The sequence below is a fragment of the Miscanthus floridulus genome, chromosome 5 (genome assembly GCF_019320115.1).
Source record: "Miscanthus floridulus cultivar M001 chromosome 5, ASM1932011v1, whole genome shotgun sequence".
In the NCBI taxonomy this organism is placed as follows: domain Eukaryota; kingdom Viridiplantae; phylum Streptophyta; class Magnoliopsida; order Poales; family Poaceae; genus Miscanthus; species Miscanthus floridulus.
Window position 1 is genome coordinate 118532627 of NC_089584.1, and position 19279 is coordinate 118551905.

The 19279-nt window shown below is 45.0% G+C and overlaps 1 pseudogene; it reads left to right on the forward strand.

The window, feature by feature from the left end:
* Positions 1 to 14246: 14246 nt before the first annotated feature.
* LOC136455217 (hydroxyproline O-galactosyltransferase GALT5-like) lies at positions 14247 to 17659 on the forward strand (annotated as a pseudogene).
* The last annotated feature ends 1620 nt before the right edge of the window (positions 17660 to 19279 follow it).

Sequence of the window (19279 nt, forward strand, 5' to 3'; positions counted from 1 at the left end):
TCGGCCGCTGTGAAGGCGTAATACCTACGTCCTGTGTCGGATTGTATTGTTGCATGTCAATGAGATCTAGATGGATCGTCATGGATCGTCCCCGCTAGGGGTCCCCTGCCTCTCCTTATATAGTCTGGAAGGGCAGGGTTACAAGTAAAGTAGTCTATTTGGTACTATACAATAGCTTGTGGTGCACGCCGAGCAGCGCCGTGCATGCCTTGATCTTGTGGGCCAGGCCACCTCTGATGGTGCGGCCCATGTCTTGTCTTGAGGATACCAGAGGCCATACCCCACAGCTAGCCTGACAATAGGTGACGTAGTCGCGTGGTGCCAGGGTCAGAAAGTAGAAGACCAGCCGAGCAGGCAGCCAGTCCCTGGGCATAGCCTCGAGATGAGAACAAGCACATTCACCGCAAGGTGAAGTGTGCCCACTTAGTCCCCGAGCCTGCTGGAAGATAAAGAATGAATCTTGTAGCAGGGTCAAAGGAAAAGAATTCTGAAAGCTTGCCGACGTCGTCTGACATGCACGTATCAAGACCCCAGACGTGCTGCCCAAGATCAGCACCCTGATCCGAACAGCATGGAGCAGCTTGATAGCACATCGATGAGACGTAGCAAGATCCGAGCAGCAAGGGAGTCCCCGGCGTCGCCGGCGATGACCGAGCACCGAGGAGTCCTCGACGTCGCGGGCGATGACCGAGCACCGAGGAGTACCCGGCGTAGGCGGCGATGTCCGAGCACCAAGGAGTCTTCGGTGTAGCTGGCGATGTCCGAGCACCGAGGAGCGAGGAGTCCCCGGCGTCGCTGGCGATGACCGAGCACCGAGGAGCGAGGAGTCCCCGGCGTCGCTGGCGATGACCGAGCACCGAGGAGCGAGGAGTCCCCGGCGTCGCTGGCGATGACCGAGCACCGAGGAGCGAGGAGTCCCCGGCGTCGCTGGCGTTGTCCGAGCACCGAGGAGCGAGGAGGCCCCGGCGTCGCTGGCGATGACCGAGCACCGAGGAGCAAGGAGTCCCCGGCGTTGCTGGCGATGTCCGAGCACCAAGGAGCGAGGAGTCCCCGGCGTCGCTGGCATTGTCCGAGCACCGAGGAGCGAGGTGTCCCCGGCGTCGCTGACGATGACCGAGCATCGAGGAGCGAGGAGTCCCCAGCGTCGCTGGCGATGACAGAGCACTGAGGAGTCCCCGACGTAGGCGGCGATGTTCGAGCACCGAGGAGTCCCCGACGTAGCTGGCGACGTTCGTGCGGTGAAGTGTGCCCACTTAGTCCTCGAGCACGAAGAATCCGAGCTGAGGAGTAACTGGCGTAGCTGGCGATGAAGCACGAGCGGCGAATGGTCTGGTCAACTGGTCGGTGGCGAAGTGAGCATTGAGTAGAAGCAACTGGTGAACAGTCCGATCAACTAGTCGGCGACGAAGTCCATGAACCTAGCGGTCCGACCAGTTGATCGGTGGAGAAGTCCGAGCACCAGGTGGTCCGATCACCTGGACGATGATCCTGCAATACAAACATGTAGAACGGGTAGTACATGATGTAAAAATAAATGAACTCTGGAGAAAAATCGGCAATGATGATGAAACGGCGTATGCAGTTCGGCGATCAGTTGGCGTGAAAATATATTTATGTTTAATATAAACCGCCCGACCAGTTTGTGTGTAGCTGAGTCTCCAGCCCTAGCTAGCCCATAGTCCATAACGTCGAGCACGAAGCCCGTGCACGTGTAGGAGGAACAGGCGTGACCAAGGAGCCGCTGCCGACCACCCATAACGCAGAGCGTGGAGCCCATAGCACGTGTAGGGAGGAGCCAGAGACAGGGCCGTCTCTAGAGGTGTCCGAGCGTCAACAGGACTGTTCAGGGGTTCGAAAAATCGTTTGGAGAGCAAACATGGAGAAAACAGTTCGGAGAAACATTATGACGATATACGGAGATTGGAGAATATTTAGAAGAATATTAAAGCGTGACTTAGCTTTAGGCAGAAAGTCTGATCGACGGCGTATGGCGTTATCTGGTCGGCGTTGACGAAGTTGCTCGGCTTTGGCCGAGGTCGATGTATAAAACACAGATCCGAGCAGCATTGTATATTGTACGCGTAGTTGGAAGCAGTGTTTCGCAGGCCGTAGGGCTGAGCCTGGTAATTCTCCATCAAGGCTTCGCACTCAAAGAGCCGGAGACCCATTGCGGGGGTTGGTCGGCGACGAATGGAGCGCCCTTCAGGAGTAGACGTGACCACGAGATCCGTACCGAGTCGTGCAGGACGACTGGCCCGAGCTGGTAGGGTAGATCTGATCGATGAAGTCGAGTAGGTCGGTGTTGTCGATCTGCCTCCCTTTGTAGCGAGGAAGCGAACAATGGGTTGTTGGCGTGGCTGAAGACGATGCTGGTGTGGCCGGAGCCAGATCCAACGTGGTCGGAGCCGTAGCTGATGCTGGTGAAGCAGTGGTCGACGTAGATTGGATCTGCGCCTCCTCCGTGGTCATGGCGATGAAGTTGTCGGAGCCAGTGGTCCAGGTGATCTGGCCGATGGTGAACGTGAGGCCGTTCGGCGTAGCCATGGAACCGGGGATGATGACCATCTTGTTCGTCTGGGGAGCAGTACGCACACCCCCTACCTGGCGCGCTACTGTCGACGAAATATGGTCGACAGTCTACCTAGGGGTATGCCCAAGGTAGTAGATTATCGGCACACAGGTGCGTAAGCTACGAACGAGATGGTGACGCAAGACAGACACGAGGTTTTATCCAGGTTCGGTCGTCGTGAAAGCGTAATACCTACGTCCGGCGTCGGATTGTATTGCTGTATGTCAATGAGATCTAGATGGATCGTCATGGGTCGTCCCCGCTAGGGGTCCCCTGCCTCTCCTTATATAGTTTGAAAGGGCAGGATTACAAGTAAAGTAGCTTATTTGGTACTATACAATAGCTTATAGTGCACGCCGAGCAGCGCCGTGCACGCCTTGATCTTGTGAGTCGGGCCACCTCTGATGATGCGGCCCATGTCTTGTCTTGAGGATACCGGGGGCCATACCCCCACAGATTGGATATAAAATATACTTTCATATCAAATTCATCTGAAAATACAAATGTTGCATAATTTTTATATTCCTAGTTAAATTTTAAAACTTTTAACTATATACTATGAGATGTGTATTTATTTTGACCGTTTGCACAAGACACGTATCCCAGTCAGCCTGCAGAGACCTTGAAACACGATGAGCACGGCAAACACAACGCCGGCAGACGCAGCCAGCAGGTAGTAGGACAGCGTGGCGATGGTCCCAAAATAACTGTCGTTCTCGTTTTTTAAAAAATAACTTTGACTAATTTTATATAAAAAGATATTAATATTTTTGGTACATAATTTATATTATTAGCTAGATCGTTGGATCTATTTTTATAGAAAATTTATTTAGAAATATAAATGTTGCATGTATTTTCTATAAATTTAGTAAAATTTACGATACGGAAACCTAAAACGACGGTTAATTTTGGACGAAGGGAGTACAGGTCAGCTGCTCCTGTTCCCTTCTGTTGCGTTCTCGTGGTGGCTGCACTGCATGGGAAACCCCTGGCGGAGACGGAGTAATTGCGTAGTATACCGAATCCCACCGAGATGACTTTACCTGTGCGACCCTGCACGCCTGCTGCCGCCTGACTATTCGCCCATCAGGCCATCACTATCCGATCGCTCTAGCTGCGGCCTGCGGCGCGGCGGCGCCTGCCCTGCCAACGACGACATACGGTGGCCGGGCCGGCGGCAGATCGGCATCGCTCACGCGCCGAAATAAACTTTCAAAGAAACCGGCGGGGCCCCGCGCGGCAGGCCCATGCAAAAATGACAAATCCGCGTGGGCCGGTGCGGATCCAAAAACTTGCACCCTTGGCCAGGGCCGGGCAGAGGCCTGACGCGCCGGGCGCTCGAGCTCGACCGCGTGACGCCAATGGCTCCATGCATGGCAGAGCGACCTGTGCTGGCCTGTTGGCTTCACGTCCCGCGCGACGCCAATACTGCGCCGTGGCACGGCGTGGCCACGGGACCCCTCCTTCGTCGCCTTCAGATCGCCCCGTCGCCACCTCCTGCCGAATTGTCGCGGCCCTAGCTAAGCTCGTGCCGGAACACGAGAGCCGCCTGTCAATCGATCATCGATCGACCTGCTGCGCGCGACCGATCGAGGCCATTGAGAGTTTGGACGCTCGCGCGTGGCGTCTTCCCGAGGCTCGCTGCGGCCGCATGCGTGACAAGCGACTGAGCCAACTAGTACGTCGTTGTACACAGGCGCGTGACGCGTGACATGAGGCAGTTCGGTGGGGGTGGTGGAGAGTGGTAACGAACGGCTCATGGTCAGGACACGCTACGCGGGCCGAACACTGCGCGAGGACGATGAGGCTGCCCAGCAGCAGCTGACTAGCGCGGCCTTGGTGGGTCGGGCCCAACTGCCCGTACGGCGAGACAGTTGGAGCGCCGCAAAAGGATTGTGAAAAAGGCCGAGCTAGCGTCCACATAATTTTTCTCTCCTAATAAAACAGTTTCACACACAGGAACTACAACCGCGAACACGACGTTTAATCTGTGACGCATCGGACAAAGTGTGCCGCTATCTCGATCGATCTGGTCAGCACGGTTGCAAGAGTTTTGACAATTAGTTCGAGCCTGAAGTTTTTTTTTAAGTTCCAGCCTGATCAAAGTTATGCTCCGTAGTGCATAGCACGTGCTGCACGTAATATTTGCCGTTTCGAGGTAGGATTTTTTTTTGTTTTTTGTTTTTTAGCTAAAGCGAGAACTTTTCTCATTAGAGTAGAGAAAATGTCTCAAGTCAAGGTCTGAGTACCAAGTGCTCCAGCGCTGTTCGTAGTAAGCCCATGCACTAGCCATTGCTTCACCACACAAAAAATGATTTCAGGAGACAGACAAATTGATTAACGGAGGTGGGTATAAATTCGACGTGTCTCAAAAAATACAAATGTACTTCTATGCCTCTTCGGATCCTTTTGCAGACACTTTCATTTTCCTCTTTTATGCACATGCATGTATTATTCAACCTCTAGCACTTGCGTTGTTGCTGCCTTTCATTAGGTGTCATGTTTGCATACATCGCGCTATTCCTTGCGCAAGCAGAGCCATGACTTGCTTTTTCGTTAACTCCCTCTTATATTACACGGAACATCACAATTGTTTATAACCTCATTTGAATCAGGGTATGTACATTGTGATTGCAGTTGATCTATTATTGTTGAAGTCGTCACCTACGTACATGTAGTTGAGTTGGAATTGTTATGATATATTATGATCACATAGTCGTAGATCTAGCCGAGTACATCTTGTAAATGGATAACATGTCCTAGTACATGAACTAGACAGAGATTAGAAGGAGGAGTAATGCTAGATTATCGACCATCGTAGGCCTTCGATCCAGAGGCGTTGGCCATGGTCGTTGTGTCGGTGTCTGCGTGAGGGCAGCGATGGTCGGTGAGGACGGGGTCGACGAAGTCGTTGACGTCGGTGGAGCGGGACGACGTGGCTGTTGGCTTCCCGTCACTAGCTGCACCCCTCTCTGACCAGGATTAGGGTTTATGTTTCGGTGGAGAGCTCGGCTCAGGCGAACCTCGTAATCAGAGCCGCCGGCCCCCACCTCTATATATTGCGCAGTGTGACAGGGGCCCTCCAGCCATAGTGGGTTGGACGCCCCCGATCAGGGCGCGGATCAAAGGCCTAACTGGGCCGTTGGGCCCAGTTTGGGATTAGAGATCAATCTAACAATCTTCCCCTTGATCTCCTACCATCTTTCAATTTCATATCATTTACTTTTGTTCATTTCATTACAGATTAGCGCATAGAGCATGTTTCATCGTCACGGTCAAGTGCCGATAGATTTAACAACTACAACACACCACTCTGTTTTGAAATAGATACTTAACTTTGGGTCTTCTTTTATCCAGGAATTATAGGCTTTACCTTAAACCCATGCCGACTACATGTTCTCTGAACACGTTGGGTGGTAAGCCTTTTGTAAGTGGATCCACGAGCATCTTTTTGGTACTTATATGCTCAAGACTTATGACATGATCCCGGACTTCATCTTTCACAATATAATACTTTATGTCAATGTGTTTGGCAGCACCACTTGACTTATTATTGTGAGCATACTGTACTACCGGATTATTATCGCAGTATAACTTAAGTGGTCTATAGATGTCGTCAACCACCTTCAAACCGGGTATGAACTTCTTTAGCCAGTTCACCTGCCCCGTTGCCTCATAACACGCTACAAACTCGGCATATATTATGGACAATGTATTGACAGTTTGCTTTGAGCTTTTCCATGAAATAGCTCCCCATGCGAGAGTGAATACATATCCAGACGTGGATTTTCTATCATCTCCCGCATAATCAGAATCTGAATATCCCACTATATGGAGTGAATCTGATCTTCTATACATCATCATGAGGCTTTTCGTTCCTTGCAAATAACACAAGACTTTCTTTACTAATTTTCAGTGTTCTGTTCTAGGATTGCTCTGAAATCTACCAAGTAACCCGGTAACAAATGCCAAGTCAGGGCGCGTACATACTTGAGCATATTGCAAGCTTCCGACAACTGAAGCATATGGAACCGTTTTTATTTGATCGATCTCATACTGATTCCTTGGGCATTGAAAATCCTCATATCCGTTGCCCTTGACTATAGGAGCAGGTGAGGGACTACATTTATGCATATTGAATTTCTTTAAGATTTTTTCTATGTATGTCTTTTGTGACAGTCCTAATATCCCTTTACTTCTATCTTAGTGAATCTCGATCCCTAAAACGAACGAAGCTTCACCAAGATCTTTCATATCAAATTTTGAGGACAAAAACTTCTTTGTCTCCAGTAGTAGACTGACATCACTACTAGCAAGTAAGATATCATCCATATACAGGACAAGAAAGATAAACTTCCCATTCTTAAACTTTGCATGGATACAATTGTCCTCTACATTCTCTTTAAATCCAAAATTTCTTATTGTCTGATCAAACTTCAAGTACCACTGTCTTGAAGCTTGTTTTAATCCATAAATGGATTTCTCTAGGCAGCATCCCATTCGTTCTTTTCCTTCCATGGCAAAACCTTTCGGTTGTGCCATGTAAACATTTTTCTTCAAGTCCCCGTTGAGAAATGTTGTCTTTATATCCATCTGATGTAATTCTAAATCGTAATGTGCCACTAATGCCATTATGATTTTGAAGGAATCCTTACATGAGACTAGAGAAACGGTCTCATTGTAATCAATCCCTTCTCTTTGCGTAAAACCTTTTGCCACAAGTTGCGCTTTATATCTTTCTATATTTCCTTGAGAGTCAAGTTTTGTTTTGTAGACCCATTTACAGCCTACTATTTTAACTCCTTTAGAAATTATTTTTAAGTCCCATACTTTATTAGCATTCATAGATTTCATTTCATCTTCTATGGCCTCAAGCCACTTTGATGAATGGTCACTTCTCATGGCTTCTTCAAATGAGGTGGGATCATCCTCCATTTGAAATTCCTCAGTGTTATATACTTCATAGTCAGCTGGAATAGCTGATTTTCTAACTCTTTGAGACCTTCTAGGGGCCTCCACATTTAGCACATCTTCTATTTGAGGTTGTTGTTGCTCCCCCTCATGTGTGGTAATAGGTTCTACAGGATCCTGAAGAACAGGTTCCTCATCGTCATTCATGGTTGCCACAGGTGGAATAACAACAAGTGTTGGCACCACAGTATTTTGCACTGTCGATACAGCGACAGCAGGTAGTGAGAAAAATGGCTCATGAATCATCGGAGTGGGCGCATACACCCGCTTCTCTTCAAGGTCAATTTCTCGAGCTACCATGCTCCCCCTCATCATTTCATCCTCTAGGAAGACAGCGTGTCTCGTTTTCACAAACTATGTATGTCTATCCGGACAGTAGAAACGAAAACCTTTTGACTTTTCTGGGTAGCCAATGAAATGGTAACTTACTATTTTAGAATCTAGCTTTCCAATATTTGGGTTAAATACTTTAGCCTCAGCAAGACTCCACAACACACGTAAGTGGTTTAGTGAGGGTACTCTTCATGTCCATAACTCATACGGTGTTTTGGGCACCGACTTACTTGGTACTCTATTGAGAATATGAATGGTGGTTTTTAATGCCTCCATCCATAGGCTCAACGGTAAGGTGGAGCTACTCCATTCTGCAGAGGTTCGCCCAGTGTAGAATACTGGGCTACTATGCCATTCTCCTATAAGAACCTTGCAAAAGGTCCAGGAACTTGGCCATATGGGGTATGCCGACCGTAGTACTCCCCCCTATGATCCGACCTAACTATCTTAATCTTTAAATTGTGTTGGTTTTCAACTTCTACCTTAAATATCTTAAATTTATCTAATGCTTTTGTTCTTTCTTTGATTGGATAAATATAGCCATAACAGGAGTAATCATCTATGAATGTTATGAACGAATTATAACCATCCACACTCTTTATAGGAAATAGACCACATATGTCTGTGTGAATAATCTATAAAATTTCTGCGCTTCGTTTGACATCTTTCTTAATTTTCTTTACATACTTTCCTTTTATGCATTCTCTGCATTGTTCTAAATCTGAGAACTCTAATGGAGGAAGAATATCATTCTTAGCTAGTCTTTCTATTCTTCCCCTTGAAATGTGGCCTAAATGATAGTGCCATAATTTCGACGACGCATCGTGAGCTCTTTTTCGTTTTCTGTTTACATCCGCAGACGAGGATATATTCTCATTGTCGCACGCAATGTTCCCATCATCGCATACAACATTCACATCATCACGTAGTGATAACAAATAAAGCTCATTTTGTAAGATATCAAGACCAACACATGCATTATTAAATGTTATCTTACATTTGCCATTTCCAAAATGGCAATCATATCCATCATTGTCCAAGCATGAAACACTAATCAAGTTTCTCTATAAAGAGGGAACATAAAGTACATCTCTAAGTAAAAGTGTGAAGCCATCAGCAAGCTCTAGAGAAAGATCGCCAATGGCTTCAACATCTGCTCGGACTCAATTTGCCACTTTAACGTGTCTTTCTTTTCTTTGCGTAATCCTCGTCGAATAGAATCCCTGTAAGGAATTAGCAACATGAACAGTTGCACCTAAGTCAATCCACCAAGTAGATTTCAAATACTGTACATACAGGAATTTATTTATGAACGTAATAATATTCTCACCTTTCTTTGCCATGATCATCTTTAAGTAATCGAGACAATCTTTCTTATAATGTCTCGTCTTCTTGCAATAGAGACACTGGTGTTTCTCTACTGTGAACTTGTTCTGCTGAGGCTGATGCAGCATGGGACCCTTTCCCTTTGACTTTGAGGAGGAGTTAGTATTATTATTCTTTTTCTTATTGTCTTCCACATAATCGATAGTGCCACCATTAGCAGCTTTCATTCTCTCCACCTCTTGCACACATATAGCCATGAGCCTCTCTAAGTCCCACTTTTTGGGCTGTATGTTGTAGTTGACAATAAAAGTGTCAAATTCCTTTGGCAAGGAAGCAAAAATCAGATGGATAAGGAACTCTTCCTTGAGAGCCAGATCCATTGGTTTTAGCTTGGATGCCAAATTGCTCATCCTTAGTATGTGCTCTCTTATGCCACCATTTTTAAAGCACCTCTCTGTCACCAGCTGCTTTATCAGCTGGGTAGCATATGTCTTTGAAGAGCCAGTAAACTGACTCTTTATTCTATAGAGGTGCTCGGTGATTGTGTCACACTCTGGAATTGAGCCCACAATTGCAGGCTCAATCATGTTCTTTATCACAGCCAAATATTTCTTATTAGCAGTGACCCACTTCCTATGCTCAAGATCATAGGATATCTTTTGGGATGCAAAATTCCTCTCTCTAGTTGTCTAAGCAGCATCAGCCTCGTTTGTCTCCCTCATCGGTGCCATAGGCTTAGTGGGACACGATGAGGTGACTACCTAGTCCACCTCAGCCAAGATGAAGGCTATGTCAATCTTTTTCTTCCACTCCGTGTAGTTGTCACCTTTAAGAGTGGGGATCTCTTTAATACAACTCAACAAGTTGTATCCGCCTAAAAACACAATTCATATAGAGTGAGAACATAAATAATAACAACAATTGCATGCCTTGATTCCAACGTTGGTCAAAATTAAAACACACAACTATTTATACATTAAATATATATCACCATTAGGCGGAAATAAAAATAATGCATAAAATCATAAAATTACGATATTGTTATTAACAACGTTGGTTAGAAAATAACAACATCATAATCATGTCAAAATCTCTTTTTCTCCAATTAAATATCACGTTGGTTCAAAATAACTGGAGAATAAACAATTTCTTTAGCAGCGGAAACATGAAAAAAATTCATTATCTATTTTGCAGAAGCATTAAACTTTTCTCAAATATTCTTTGAAAAATTATCATGTTGGTTCAAATTTTAACAGAGATATTAAACTAGACAAAATTCATCAAAATATGCTTCTAAAAATTAAATAAACTCGAAACTTTATTTACTGTTCATTCTGGCTCGTCCTGCAGCAACAGTAACCGACCCAACAGAAAATAGTGTGTGGCTCGGCCAGTGGAGTGCGGCCCGTGCAGCCTGCTTCACCCGGCGCGCGCCCGCTGTCCCGCGCACAGGCCGCAACCTGGGCCTGGGCTAGGAATCTGCTGCCCCGCCTGGGCCTAATGCCGGTCTAGACGATCTCGACCACTGGTTTCCATCCGACGGCCAAGCGTCAATATCGCGAGATCAAAAACCCCGGGCGCGGCTCATCCCCAAAACCCTAGACTCATTTTCTTTGTTCCCTTTCTCTTTCCTCCTCAGCGCCGCAGTCAGAAGAGAGACGGAGCAGCGTAGCAGCCATGGCGGCCGGAGGAAGTGGCGGCGCCACCGTGTGCCCCTTCATCGGTGCGTGCGTCCACCCGAGGGTGAGCACACCGCCGTCGAAGGGCTATGCTGTGGTGCCCTTGACACCCGAGCCTGAGACGACACCACGCGGTGGCATGACCTTCCCGGTCGGCGCCTCTGGTTCTTCCCGCGCACCGGCCATGGAGATGGCCAGCGGTGAAGACGGGACGGCCGGGCCCTAGGTAGGAAGCCCCTTCTCTACCGTCCCCTTTCTCTTTCTAGGGTTAGGGTTTCTTTTCCCGATTTGATTCGTTCGATTCGGTTCATCTCTTTTATTTGATTTCTTTTCTTTTCTATTTGTACCCATACCAAGATCTACTCAATTTAACCTAGCTTCGGTACCAATGTTATGATATATTATGATCACATAGTCATAGATCTAGCTGGGTACATCTTGTAAATGGATAACATGTCCTAGTACATGAACTAGACATAGATTAGAGGGAGAAGTAGTGCTAGGTTACCGACCATCGTAGGTGTTTACACCAAAATTTGGGAGAAGAGCGTGGGAACTCGTAGGCTTCTAGAATTATGCCAATCAAGGAGTCAATGGAGTAAAGGTTGATATCTGTTGGATCGAATGTGACACTGGATCGATTCTTTCCAAATGGCGTCAGCAGATGACGATGATGGGATATGACTGGCGTCAAAAGGATACATATCGGACTCTACAAAAGGGGAAAGATTAGAGTCCAAGTTATGTTAAGATAGGAATATTTCTTTCATACCAAAGATTGTAACAAATCGTGCTTGAGTAGGATTCATGTCTAGACTTCGGGTATAAATACCAAACCCCGGCTATTGTAAGAGAAACGAATCAATCAAATACAAGTCAATTACTTTTTTTCGGCTCCGGCCACCCCTTAGGAGTAGTAGAGTAGATCTCGGCGAGTTCTTCAGCAAGTACGGCTGCATCGATCCGGTCGACCTCCACTGCTTGTTGTAAGTACCGTCATGGTTTATACCTCTGTTCGTATGGCTGCATCGATCCGGTCGACCCCCACTGCGGCTCTGGTATAAGCTAGTTATCGACTCTTGCCTAATTCAAGTATGGCCTGTGTGATTCTGCCTCACACCCCACTACTTGAATTAGATCGAGGTCAAGTTATTGGCTCTACCTTTGAATGGCAGTCTTTGGTAGATTCATTAAGTTACCGATATTGCTTATTTCTTTCATTGTTTATCTAATTACAGCAATATCACTCTGCCCGATTGAGATTGATCCGGATCAGCCTTATATCTTATTTAACCCATTGTTTGCTAATCTTAAACTGATCTAATCTACATCTTAAATGATGAGTTATGTTTTTATTGGCTGTTTTATATCAATCTTAATCATGCATAGCGTGCGGTTAAGGCATGTTCGATCTTGAGTAGATCTATTGGTTAGCGAGAACCATTCCATGGCCCATCATCATGGCCTATGGGATTCTGCCTCTCACCCCACTATTGGCACCGTGGAGTGGGGATCGTTAGTTGGTAGATCTGTTCCTGAGAAGGTATGACCTTAACTATGCGCTATGCCTGAATCGGCTGTTTAGCCGATATCGAATGCTTTCATGAACAGTTCACATCACGAGATCGTTGAAGTAGAGATGAGTTGAAAGATGTGTTAGCCCCATGATCTTGTTATTGTATTACGGCCTGCATGATTCTGCCTCATGCCCCACTGATATTAGTAATGAGTTAGGGTCGTCGAGTCTATTGTTGTTTCTACGGCCTGCATGATTCTGCCTCATGCCCCACTGGTCATGGCGATAGATGAGATTTAACATGTTCATTAGATTTATCTTTATTAGATGGTTGAGCGGTGTTGAATTGTTTCTTTACATAAACAGGAGTTCGGTTACTTGTAATCATTGGCTCAGTATAAACCAATCATCATCGATATCTTATTGCCATTGATTAATGTTTGCTTAAATGATATTTATTCTGAATGATAACCGATTCTTCTTCACACGACCCCATGAACTCTAACTAACTTATTCTCATGAATATACTGGAATCGGCTATTTAGCCGATTTCCTTCCATATCGGCTCTCATAGCCGTATTTTCAGAACTATCTGGCAACACTGGCAAGTTCTGCCCTTAATTACTGATGAACTTTCTCTCCTTGTCAATTGTAGGGTCAAATTGACTGGCACACCTCGAGAGGATTGTGCAGGATCGACCACCCCTGCGTTGAAGCTAGGCAGATCTGCTCCATCGAGCGGACCCTTCTGGCTTGTTGCGTGTGTCCTCGGCATGGGATGAAATTCTGTGTCGACAGTAGGCCTTCGATCTAGAGGCGTCAGCCATGGTCGTTGTGTCGGTGTCTGCACGAGGGCAGCGACGGTCAATGAGGATGGGGTCGATGAAGTCGTCGACGTCAGTGGAGCGGAACGGCGTGACTGGTGGCTTCCCATCACTGGCTACGCCCATCTCTGATCGGGATTAGGGTTTAGGTTTCAATGGGGAGCTCGGCTCAGGCGAACCTCGTACTCAGAGCTATCAGCCCCCACCTCTATATATTGCATAGTGTGACCGGGGCCCACCAGCCATAGTGGGATGGGCACCCCTGATCAGGGTGCGAATCAAAGGCCCAACTGGGCTGTTGGGCCTAGTTTGGGATTAGAGATCAATCTAACAGGAATTAAAATTCTTAAACAACATAGCAAAATAACACATAAATATAGGCTTTTCTTGACTATTATTGCATCATACCTACTTCACAAAACCTCAAAATGTCAATTTCATGTTGGTGGTTATGCCTATACTGGCTCATTCCACGTGTGAGTGGGGCCATAAGCCGATTTTGGAAGGGGCGTTACAATGATGATTGTATCAATTTTTATGCCAAACACATGGCTAACACTACGTGAAAAATAGTTTGTAGCAACGGGGTTTTTTAGGGCGGCTGGCATTGGAGCTGCCCCTACAGTGGCGTGCTCGGGCTCCAGTATATCAGCCACCTATATAAATGGCATAGTAGGGATGGCTGGTAATACGAGCCGCCCCTACAAATGCATCGATTTGTAGGGGCGGCTGGTATTACGAGCCGCCCCTGCTACCAGTACCAGCAAGCTATGTCGCCCCATTTCACCCCCAAATAAATTGATGCCCCCCTTCTAAAAAACAGGCTCCCTCCCATGCCCCACCGCCCCTCCAGCTCATCTCGCTCACGCTCCTCTCGTGGCGTGCTGCCTCCGCTGCTCGCACCCCATCCCCTCCCCCGCCCGCACCTCCCCTCCCTCTCCCTCTCCTTCTTCCTCTCTACCTCTCTCTCTCTCTCTCGATGTGGTGGCGCACCGGCCTGGCCTCGGAGCGGGCACCTCCACATGCGCATGACCTGGGCGGCGGCACCGTCGGTGTGCACTGCAGCCATGCCAATGGGCCTGGTGGTGGCCGCCTCCTGCCACGACGTGGCGCCTGTGAGCCCCACCGCTAGCCGTGGCGCGTGGCTACCCTCGGCGTAGCCTGCTCCCTGCGGTCCTTGCATAGTCCCCTCCTTGGTTTGGTCCCCTCTCTCTCTCTTCTTACCTCTTCCTATCGGATCTCTCTCTCCTAGCATTCGCAGAGGCTCGCTCCCCTTCACTATGGACGACAATCTATGTGCACACGAAATGTGCGCCTGTGCTTCAGGAAACCCTAGCTGCCTGTCCTCATCTTTTTGTTACAAATTTGGCTGCATGTTTCCTAGTCTTTCTTCATGTGCATACCATTTTGAATCAATAGATATTTTTAATGTGTACTTAGCTACTGCTTAAATCTAGAACAACTCTTAGTTCTCACATAGCTATTTGCTTCATCCAACTTGGTGGTTGTCTTGAGTGTATTTTATTTTGGGTGGACCTATCTGTTTCAGGCCAAGCAGGTAGTCACTATTGTTACTAGCTTGTTCAAATTTTATGTTTAGGGCTGAATTTATCATGCTTCGAAATTGGTAATGTCTAAGTTATCTCTATATAACTTACGTGTTGCCATGTTGGCTGAATCGGCTGATCGGGCAGAAGGAGGAGGTCAATTTTGGTGGGCCATTTTCTTTCATGGAGGGCCAGCTATTTGTTCTTACTCTCAGTGATGGGTTGGAGGGTTACCATGTGAGCGTTGATGGTCAACATGTCACTTCGTTTCCTTACCGCACTGTAAGTGCATATGTTTCCCCACTTCATGCAGTAAGAAATGTTGGGGAATGCTTGTTTGTGCTGGAGGATGCTATAGGCCTATCACTGAATGGGGACCTCGATGTGCATTCAGTGATTGCAGGGTCTTTGCCAACTACACACCCAAGCTTTGCGCCACCGAATTATTTGGAGTTTTCTACTATTTAGCAGGCCCCTCCGCTGCCTGATGAGCCAGTTGAGATTTTCATTGGCATCCTGTCATCAACCAATCATTTTGCTAAGCGTATGGGTGTGAGGAAGACATGGATGTCTGCTATCCTTAAGTCACCAAACAGGGTGGCTCATTTTTTCGTTGCACTGGTAAACACTTCAATGTAATCCCAAATGCTTAGCTTACTTCATTTGTTTTGTGTGCTTGTGCTGAAGGTGTTTCTTAACTCTAGCATGGTAGAAAGGAAGTGAATGTGGAGCTAAAGAAGGAAGCTGAATTTTTTGGGGACATTGTTTTTGTGCCCTACCTAGACAACTACGATATTGTTGTTATGAAGACTCTTGCAATATACGAGTATGGGGTATGGCAGAGAATTTCTTGCTATTTGAACTAAATCTTCTTTGGAGTACTGTAGCTATTGTATTTGTATTTTTCTGACAGTAGTGAACTTGGTTGCTCAGGTTCATGTTGTCTCTGCTAAATATGTAATGAAGTGCGATGATGATACTTTTGTGAGACTTGATTTAGTAGTCACTGAAATCAAGAAGGTACCAAGTGGGAGAAGTCTTTACATGGGGAGTATGAATGTACAACACAAGCCGCTACGCCATGGGAAATGGGCCGTGGATTATGAGGTGAAGCTTATGAAATGTTTGTCATAACATTTATTGGATTTCATTCTTCAAGCACCACCTTAACATTTCTTATATAACTTGAAGCAAAAGCTAAATTACTTCTTTGTAGTCATGATTCCATAAAAGCTATGTTCATCTGTAGGTTTGTACTGGACTGATGTGTTAACTCTAAGAAGACTGCTTAAACCTATGTTCATACAGTGATATAGATATAGTTGATATTGAATTCTTTTAACATTGGGTTGTGTGTTTGCAATTTTTTTGTGGAAGTGTAGAGTTTGCAGCATTTCTTTGTTTATTTACTTTAACATTTATTCTGTTTCGAATGCAACTAATTTGTTTCACAATAAATGAATTGGAATTCTATTTCTCTTATGTCACCCAATGTCATATTATCTTCAGAGATTTGCGCACTGAAACCATGGTATATCCTTGTCAAGATGGGGATGTTGGATGTCTTCCCCGATACATTTATTTGAAAATTACCATATTACTCTTTATTTGTTCATTTAATAAGTTAGCAGTCTTTGTAAACTGAATTGGAAAATCACTTGTTGCATGTCTGCATCTGACAGCATGCCCCTCGAAGGTCAATTATTGGAGACTGGGCATATGATTCTTTGCATTGTTGTTTAGCTATTAACATCTTTAGCTATCTAGGCAGCATGATAGCATTTTATGGTCAGTCGGACCAATACTCATGTTGTAGAGTTCCTCATTTAACAAGTCAGCATTAAGTAATATGTTCATTGTAGTGTTCTGCGTATGTTCCTTATAGTTCGGTGCTCTGTACTCTTTCTCTTCTTAATGAAATGAAGCTCCTGCTATCCTGCAGGTTCTTTGAAAGCAGTACCACGTAGCTCTTGATTATGAAAATATAGTATATAGCATTGTTAATGAATATATGAAAATTTAGTATATCACATATACTATCTCGAGTCTTTATCTTAATTGTTGTGGTTGCTGTTTAGATTCACCCCAGTGCTCTAAAGCAAGGTGGAGTCGCATTGGTAGCATGTTGCATTGGTACTGCAGAACAATCTAGTGTAAGAGAAACTTGAGAATCTACCATTTTCAAAGAGAGCAAATTCAACTATATGTACTCCTAAATAAACCACATGTTTAACAATTATTTGAATAAATTGAAAACTCTAGTGTTCACATTATGTGATTCTCTTATCATAGGAGTCTATCAGTGTTCACTATGATCACAACATTTCCAAGTCAGACTTGCTTCAAGCTCTTGAAGCGGTATGTGAAGATCCGTGGTTTCCTCAAATATGCATTACCAAAGATGACATGCAAGTTTATTTCATAACCATTAATCTTGAGTTTTTTTTCTGGTCAATGTCGTGACCCTTGAATTTCTAGGGATTTGATTCAGTCATGGTGGATGGTTCCCATCTAACTTTAGGGAAGAACATCTTATACACAAAGAGCATATTTTCCTTGGCTCATGCAAAAGGTTTACTTGTGGAAGCTGAGTTGGGTCGTCTCGCAGGCTCTAAAGATGGCCTGACTGTTGAAGAATATGAAGCAAGATTTACTGATGTTGCCCAGGAGCGTTCTTCTACAACAATGGTAATTGAGTGGCCTTCTACTGTGATACTTTTGCCTATTTCAAAGGATTTATGTGCCTTCATGGTACATATTTACAGGCTGAGGGATTTATTGATGAGACAAGCATTGATGCTCCAGCAGTTTGCGTTGGAAATGTTCATGGAAAATATCCACCTATTGGACCAAACCTCAGATTTGAGTTTCAGTACAATCGCAGAAGAAGATAAGTCATGATGGAGTTGTGCATGAAAAATATATGTTCTGGTCGAATTTAAATTGTAAATCTAAAATTTTTTGGCCAAAAAATGTACTGTAAGAGCGGTTCTAGACTGAATCGCCCCAACAAACAGGTATTATATGGGCGGCTGGTACTGCATCCACCCCTACAAATTAATTTGTAGAGGCGGCTAATAACACCAGCCGCCTCTACAAATCGATTTGTAGAGACGGTCTAGGAACCGTCCCTACAAATGCATGATTTGTAGAGACGCTTGGTTAAGGACGGCTAGGCAAACCGCCCCTACAAAACCTCTAGAGCTGCCTCTACTAATACTATATGGCGTAGTGTAAGCTATAATTTCAACTAAACACATATATCAATCACACGTGGAGGGCATGATGCAAAAGGAAACATAAATAGGGATGAAACAATATATAAACCATTAATTGTATTGACAAAGATAAGAAATGTCTATGCTACATTATGAATGAGTTAGAGAGGGTAAATATAAAAAAACAACTTTGATTAGTTATTGCATAACCAACAATACCTATCTATACAACAATATCTAACATTTGTTACTAACCAGGGGTTGGTGTATTATTAAAGAGTTTTGTAGCCGTGGCACACGGATATTGCAGTCACTTATTTTTTTTAATATCCTCCAGAGTATTTATTTTGTTTGGTACGGATGGTGTGCGCTTATTTGGATAGAAGGACATATATACTTACCTATGATGTGGCCAGCTAACTTATTAACAATCTTTTCAAAATAATAATTGAAGAATCCATAATCAAGCCGTGTACGTACTTACCGATATCGAACCAATTAGGAACAATCACGCTAACACACACTTGTTTTGGAGAAAATTTCTTATTTGGTCCTGGTTTAAAGTTGTCTTTCTTCCTTGGCCCTGAAACAAAATTTGTTACCCATTTGGCCTCACTCGAAGTTTCGTTTTCTAATATGACCTTACCGTCATCTCCTGCCTCTAACACCGTTAAGTGGCACATGAAATGACCAAAATGCCCCTGAGACATTTAGAGCTCTAGTTCTTTCACATGAGGAAAACCTTAGGCTGCTTGAGGAAAGCCTTCTCAGTCTAGAAACGGGATATAGATAGAAAACATTAGAACAACTTTGCAACTAGCTGAAAACTGCTGGAATTGCTTATACACATGAACAAACAAAAAACTTAGTCAATCCCTGACTACTGCAGCAAGTGTTGTGCTCTGAAATAATCAGAGTGACGATACTTTTTTGGTTCAGGTTGATTTGAGCCTTTTTTGGACCTGTAAAAATGCATGTAATGGGGCATTCATTTAGTTAAACTTGAAGAGATATACTGTATAGAACTAACAGCTTATTGATTAATCTCTAAAAACTATGACAAAATCAAATCTGCTCATAAGCCATTTTTATGCGAATTTCCATGCATTTGATAAGAAACATGTTCTCATTGTGTACAAAATTGACATCTTAGTAAATCAGCAAGAACATGTTGTTTGTCATTTTTGCCTGCTCGCTGCATTTTGCTTTCTGGAGAAAAGTTAGCTTGGGAGTGGCAGCTGGGTTTGTTAGGTTCTACTGTGTACTTGATCGACTTGTTTTGCATTTTATTAGGTA